The sequence below is a fragment of the Nematolebias whitei genome, chromosome 9 (assembly GCF_014905685.2).
Source record: "Nematolebias whitei isolate Nwh7 chromosome 9, NemWhi1, whole genome shotgun sequence".
Classification (NCBI taxonomy): Eukaryota; Metazoa; Chordata; class Actinopteri; order Cyprinodontiformes; family Rivulidae; genus Nematolebias; species Nematolebias whitei.
The window spans coordinates 49,522,198-49,530,102 of NC_056506.1; the positions used below are offsets into that span (position 1 = coordinate 49,522,198).

The 7,905-nt window shown below is 42.0% G+C and overlaps 1 protein-coding gene across 1 annotated transcript in view; it reads right to left on the reverse strand.

Annotated features, from left to right (window-relative positions):
* myo10 (myosin X) overlaps positions 1-7,905 on the reverse strand; it is a 106,207-nt gene that overhangs the window by 53,626 nt on the left and 44,676 nt on the right. The window lies entirely within an intron of this gene.

Sequence of the window (7,905 nt, forward strand, 5' to 3'; positions counted from 1 at the left end):
AGACAGACCGACCGACCGACTGACAGATAGACAGACCGATAAAACAGACCGACTGACAGATAGACCGGCCGACAGACCAACAAACTGATAGACTGACACTTTATTAATCCCAGGGTGTAAATTCGAGGCATCCAGTATAATTTTCTAATTATACACACAAAAAAAATGAAATAATAAAAAAGAAGCAGAATACACAACTATATAACTGACTAACTATCCATCCATCATCTTTTACCCACTTCTTCCCTTTTGGGTCATGGGGACTAACTAACCAACTAAATAAATAAATAAATAAATAAAGGGTGAGGACAGAGTGTTTAAGTCACTGATATGATCATTTCTCATTTTTGCTTTGACTGAAAAACATTCTTGTTCTAAAAAAGCAACAATGATCCAAAATGTCTAATAAAGTTATAAAGTTTGTGTAAAATGTTGAAAATCTATTAGTTTGTGTGTAACGAGGTTGAGTCAGGTCCTCTGGACACGTTCGGCAGTTTAAGCAGCTTCTTCGTTATAAGCAGCTGTTTGTAGGACGGAGCTTGTTGCAGCTCCTGAATCAAGATGGCTGCCACAGCCAACTGACCTTACCAAGCACAACAAATGGCTGTAGTCAGTTCTTTAGACGTTGGAGTGGTAGTAGCTGAGAGCTCGCCTCAACATGGACGCTGAGCCCCATCAGAACACACAAGATCTTATTAAGAGCAGCCCATGAGAAGCTGCTTCAAGGCTCCGTGTTTGCATCAAACTTCATATAAAGTATAAAAACGGTCGGACTTCCATCCATCCGTACGGATAAAATATGAATGAATTAAAAAAATAAAAAAGCTTCAACAAGTTATAGTTAATATTTATTTTAGAAGGGACGGTTTAAAGATCCACGTGTCCACATTTCTTGACAGCTCAAAACGATGCGTCAGATTAAAAAAATATATTTCAAATTATTTTCAATGAGAGAGCGCAAAGTCACAGATGGACGACGAAGCTCTGCCTCCTCTTCATCAGCAACAAAAAGCTCGTCTTCTTCTGAGAAACCCACAAAAAAAATGTCCAACAAAAAACATTTAGGTGTGAAAATGTGCTGCAATATTTAAATCAGGACGGGTGATTTCTACGAACGCCCTGAACGATAAAAACATCTGCTGTAAGGAAAACCCTCAGAAACGTAAGTGACTCTCCACGTCGTGATTCAATAAGAGTCTGTGCGTGTCAGGAATGTGTGTCTGTGGTTCTGGTCCAGAACCAGCAGATACTGTGGGAGAAAGTCAAATCAAACTGGACGGACTCCAGAAAAAAAAACAGCCATCTTTCAAACAGAACCACGTTTTATTCAGGAGCTGCTGGTTCAGATTTTATAACAGATTAGCTGTTTTGTTCAGCCGAGCGACTCGTGACACCAGGTCTGAGGAGCAGGAGGAGCAGGAGGAGCAGGAGGAGCAGGAGGAGCAGGGATCATCAGCTGCTTCTTGTCCCTCCATGGTTGAACGTCTTCATCTGCCCAGACTCAGGTCCAGCTTCAGTCAGCCAGCAGCACTGAACTATCTTTTTATCTAACTAACGTTTTTTAATCAAACAGCACAAACTCTTTTGGTCTGCACGTCTGAATAACTTATTTATTTATTTTTATATCAAGTCTCACATTTCACAGAAAATAAAATGAAGACGCTCGTTAACAATTCCTCAAAGTCGTCACATTTATTTATATAGCACATTTAAAACAGTAACTGTTGTCAAAGTGCTTACCAAAAAAAGATCACAGCATCAAATATTAATAAATTATTACAGCATCATGAATAAAAGCATCAAAACATGAAATATAATGAGAAACAATGAAATACTAAATCAAATCAGCCTGCGTTAAATGTCAGGGAGTAAAAGCATCAAAGACATCTGTGGGAACTTCTGCTGCACTCACGGTTTTTCAGCCACTGTTTTTAACTTTTATTATTATTAATATTATTATTATTATTAATACATCTGTGAGTCTGTCTAATATCTGATGAATCACTGAACAGATTTCATCGAAACTTTCAGATAGTAATCATCAGGAGAACATCCTTTGGAGTCAGTCCTATTCAAGATGGCCGCCACAGCAAAGTCATCTTGGCAAATAAAAAAATTTAAAAATGGCTGCAGCTCAGCAACTATAAATATTCTGCTGAACTCTGGTGTGGTAGTAGCTGAGAATGATCCCCAACTTATAATCGGAGCCCTTACTGATCGCTCGTGGTGTGCGTTTAAAACTTTGCCTTTAACTGCTGGAATCAACTGTTGTCTGTTAGCAAAATATCTCATGAACCACTGAATGAACTTTAATCAAACTTTACAAAAAGTAACGATTGTTTGTACGTCTTGGAAGTGATTAACAGACGGAGTCACCCCAGTTCAGAGGTGGCTACACCTCAGCCAGTTTTACAGACAGTAGCTTTGTTTACAGGCGCCAGATTGAAATGTTTTCAGATTAAATAATCCGAATGTATCGTGTACATGGGCACAGTCTGTTCATGACGAGCACTTACATGCAGCTTTTATTCTGAATAGAAGTACTGACATGCACAGAGTGGTAAACTCTCCTTTAAAAAAACCACAGAAGAAGAAGTTCTACTTCCGGGTGAACGTAAACAAACCTGAGCGCCCAAATGGACCCGCGACAGGTTTTAATGACGGTGGAGACGAGGCTGCACTCCCCGACTGAGCTGCAGGTCATGCAGACCAGTTTACTTCCCCGACATATTAACATCTAGCCAGGTGGAAATACGTGACACAGACACAGGTCGCACGTGCGCAGTCAGGTCAGTTTTCCACAGTCAGAAAAAACAAACAGATTAAGTGTTGACATGTTCAGATTATGAATCGGCATAAACCACTCGTCTCGTTCTGATTAGATTCATTCAAATCGAGCTGAATCAACAGAGAACGATCAGAATGGGGCGTTTACGCGACGCATTTTTATTCTGAATGGCCGTTTAATCTGATTACTTACGTCCATGTGAGCACAGCTAGAGGATGATCAAAGGAAGGCAAACGTGAAGGATGCTCAGTGAATCAGCAGCGTTCTTCGTGCAGACGTCTCACTGAGGCTCCTCGTGGAGCTCAGAGTCTTTCTCCAGAATAAGTCCCGGACGATTAAAGGAAACAGATTCTTATTAATAATAATAATAATAATAATAATAATAATAATAATAATAATAATAATAATAATAATAATAATAATAATTATAATAATAATAATAATAATAATAAAGGACGTGAAGGGCTGACGAGACAAAGATGTTTGATCATAATTCATGAGGGATTCTGGAAGAAGGGTTTGGAATTCCTGGAGTTTTTCACTCGGCCGACCCCCTGCATGAGACTGATGGGGGGAGGGGGGTCGACACTGAAACGAGCTGACGGACGGAGGGTTTTCTTCATGTTTCTACAGAACAATCCATCAATCAATCAATCAATCAATATACTTTATTGATCCCAATTTCATATAATGTGACAGACGGAGGGTTTTCTTCATGTTTCTACAGAACGATGTGAGAATCATGAGAGGACGTGTGTGTCTGTGTGAATAAAAGAAAAAAACGTGCGTGTGTGTGTGTGCGTGCGTGCGTGCGTGCGTGCGTGCGTGCGTGCGTGCGTGCGTGCGTGTCTTTAGCTGCTGTGATTGTAACCAGCTGTGCTGTGGACTGGTGGCCTCATTCGTCTCCTCTGCAGATTCCAGTGGAGGCGAAAACACACACACATACACGCACATGCACGTGTGCACACACACACACACACCAACTGTGTACCACTAACGTTAAATCAAAGCAGCATGTTTGCAGTTTAAGGACGACTGCAGAACATTTCCAAAATCACAAACAAAGCAGAACTCCAGTTTACTGCCAGTAAAACTTATAAAACTTATAAAACATTATAACTTTTAAACTTTTAACTGACTACACATTTATGACAATTATGACAATTCACCTCCAGGAAGTTGGTATTAGCACACGTCTTTGTGTATTTTACTCAGACACAACTTGATGGTTCTCGTCAGCCTCCCGCCTGAATCACTTCCTGGCTAAAGATGAAAACACGTCCCAGAAGTTACAAGTAAAATCCTGAAAAACTGTTTCCTGAAGTTTGAAATAAAAATGGTGAACAAACAATAATTAAACTAAGTGTGGACCAAAGTTGAGAAATATTTCTGTTGATTTGCACGTTATGTCTCGTTGCTTTGCTGGACAATGATGTGGAGACGTTCAGTGGTGTTTCGCTTGTTGAGAACTGTGTAAACAAACTAACGGGAGAATATTTTATCTTTTTATGAGTGAAAACCGTCATTTAAGTAAACGCTTGAAGAAGTTTGTTACCAAAGCTTTCAAATATTCAAACTTTCTTTGGAACATTTTTAAAAATCTGCTCAAAATCCATCATTTTGGGCTAAAACGAACACAAAATGAAGTGTGCACGTCCCTGGAGGGACGGAGAAATGCATTTCTGCTGCGTGACTAACTCACTAACTCAACTAACTCAGTATGAGTTAGTTGAAGCAACCTGAGGGGCAGGACGGAAACGTTCTTCCAGGCAGCTTTAGAGAAACTTCAGAGCTTTTTTCTCACTTTCAGATCGTGGACAGTTTGCAGGGTTGAACAGAAACTGTTAAAACTCTCCAACATGACATGAAACACTTTACTGGTCAAATGAAGTGACGGTTCGTTTCTGATTGAATGGAATATTTAATGTCGTGAAACACAAGGTTTCCATTTCTAACAGATCCCAGCAAACGTTACACTCAGAGTAAGAGCAAAGGAAACGGTAAGAAAACGTGAAAAATCCCTCACAACAAAGTGAAAACTGACGCTGCTAAATAAAAGTTGCTGACTGGACTCATAAATATCACGGTACGCTGTAAACATACGTGTAAACATACGTGTAAACATACGTGTAAACGCAGCAGCTTTGCTTGAATAAACTTGGAGCAACGTGCCATTAAAAGCTGCTAACAGCCAGGAGACGCAGAGGAAATGTGTTTGTCCCCCGTCAATCTCCCGTCCCTCAGTTTGACAGATCAAACTTTATAAAGAGTTTCTTCCAGAGTTGGAACCTGGCTGCCTGCAGAGTTCATTTGATGGACGGGTTTGAACGAGCTGACAAACATAAAGTTGAATTATTATCACCTAAAACTTTTTGCAACAAGCATCGATGGTGTGCGGATTTTAACAGAAAGTTTTAGCAGCTGAGGCTCGTGTCCATTTATTGCTTTTCATTTTAAAGGTTTAATGTTTTGTTGGACGAGACTGTAAAAAAAGCAGTTTGGTAAATTTTAATTATGTTTAACGTGCTTCAGCATCAACGTGAAACTTCTTCTGTAAACCAGAAGCCGTTGAGTGGAACTGGACCTTCTGATCATCTTCACTTTTCACAGCAGGACGAAGCAAAGAGTCGACGTCATGGCTGCGGTAAAGAGAGCGTTGGTCCGGTCTGTCCTAGTGAAGAAGGCGCTGCGCTAATAATCAAAACTTTTCTTTACTGGCTCAACTCAGTTTCAGCCAAAGACTATAAATATAAGTAGACCTTGGACCGGAACCCAGAACTTAAGACGGACGACCATAACATTTTAGGTTTCACACCATCCTTCTTCACAATTATACATTTCCTTTAGGTTATATTAAGTCATTACATTTAGCAAAACACGTTTGACATGGACCTTTACCAGTACTAGATCATTACTGGTGCCAGACCATAACTGGTGCTGGACCACAGTGGACTTGATCTACAGAGTAAATAATCATAAACTTTAAAGTTGATCTGCTGAAAATGAGACGGTGGCGTAAAAATGGATAAACTTCTGCCTTCGTGTTTGAACGACCCGTGAGATCAGAGTTGGTCAAAAATGGCAGAACTCCACTTTAGAACTGGTCCCTCCCTCCACACACACACGCACGCACGCACACACACGCACACACACACTTTAATCACAATTTGAAAGCATCAGAAACTTTCCCTGAAACATGTTTTTCCATCTGATTTGCGCAGCGTCAGAAGCTGCTGTTTGCTCGTAGACCCCCCCCCCCCCCCCCCCACCAGGTTCACCACCGTCCACTTCACCAGACTCTCCTCTCTAATTTCCACTTTTTTTCAGCTCCCTGCTTTAAAAGAGAAAAATCCCAGTCAGGTTAGAGATTTGGCGGCGGTGATGAATTGATTGGATAATTTCCGCCATATGGGAGCGTTCAGACGTTATTAAAGGAACAAGATGGCGCTTGTCAAAGGTCACCCCGCCTGATGTGAGCCAACAGCGGAGCACAAAGCTGTCTTTGTCTTTAATTTGCTGAGGAAAGTGACGGCTCGGGTTTTTTCATTAATCCACCAGGACAAAACAAGACGATCGGAGGTGGAAACTGTCCTGAAACTTCCTGTGCAGAAAGTGTAACATGATTCTTTACTTATTTTACTCAACTTTTTAACTTTAATTTATAGAAAATAAACTTCAAACCTCCTGTGTTGAGCTTGTTGTAGCTTCAAGTCACAAATTAATGATTATAAATAACAAAAAAATTAATAAAAACTCATCAAATAAATATGTGATCCGCTGAAATAAGAGCAAGCAAAGGTTTATATCAGAATAAACTCTGCTCACATTTCAAACAGCTAACTGCAGAACATTAAAGTGACATCAACACCAAACCCCCAACTTCAAACTGTTGTCACTGCAGCCTAAAATGTTCATTTGAACACGTTTGTGGAAGACTGCAACGTTCAGACAGTTTCCTACGACCTCTCTGCTCTCTGAGAGTGTTGATGGGCCAGAATCAGCTCGTTTCAACATTTCTTTTTTACGCCGCAGAACAGAGCAGGGAGTTTTTGTAGGACAGAGAGATAAATGTTTCCTGACAGGGGGAACATTTATTCAGTGACACCGTCTGACAGGAAGTCTTATAATCCTGAGCAGAACGTGAAGACGGTTCTGCTCGTCAGCTTGCAGCAGAGGTAACGGTCCAGACGCAGGCGGATCTTCAGGTGATCCTGTGAGAGTCCTGCAGGGCTGAGAGCTGACGGTGGAGCTCCCAGAGAAACACGGAGAAGTCAACCTTCCATTGCGCGAGGTATTCAAGGAGAGATGGAGGGTGCACAGGTCCGCCAGGATGGTTCGATACGACCCACCACTCCGAGATGCTCTGGTCCACTGGGAATTCGTTAAGACCTACGGGGTCCATCTGCAGCTCGAGTCGTTCCAACCAGAACCCCACTCTCCGGCCATTTTCCCGCCTCGGGCTCCGGTTCCTGCTTGTCATGACAGCCATCTCCATGATCCTCCATCTGCCTGCACGGACCAAGCTCTACGGAACAGTTTGGTTCTACAGGGAACTTTGAACGTTCTGTGTCTGCCGGACCAGTTCTGGAGAGCAGTAATCATCTGTTGCCGCAGTCGTTATTATCATCATACTGCTAACAGGACTACACTGCTAACAGGACTACACTGCTAACAGGACCACATTGCTAACAGGACTACACTGCTAACAGGACCACATTGCTAACAGGACTACACTGCTAACAGGACCACATTGCTAACAGTACCATGCTGCTAACAGAACCACGCTGCATGCAGGACCATGCTGCCAACAGGACCATGCTGTTAACAGGACCACGCTGCAAACAGAACCACATTGCTATCAGGACCACGCTAACAGGACCATGCTGCAAACAGTACAACGCTGCTAACAGCACCACGCTGCTAACAGTACCACACTGCTAACAGGACCATGCAGCTAACAGCACCACGCTGCTAACAGGACCATGCAGCTAACAGCACCACGCTGCTAGCAGGACCATGCTGTTAACAGGACATTGCTGCTAACAGAGCCACACTGCTAACAGCACTACGCTGCTAACAGGACCATACTGCTAACAGAGCCACACTGCTAACAGGAC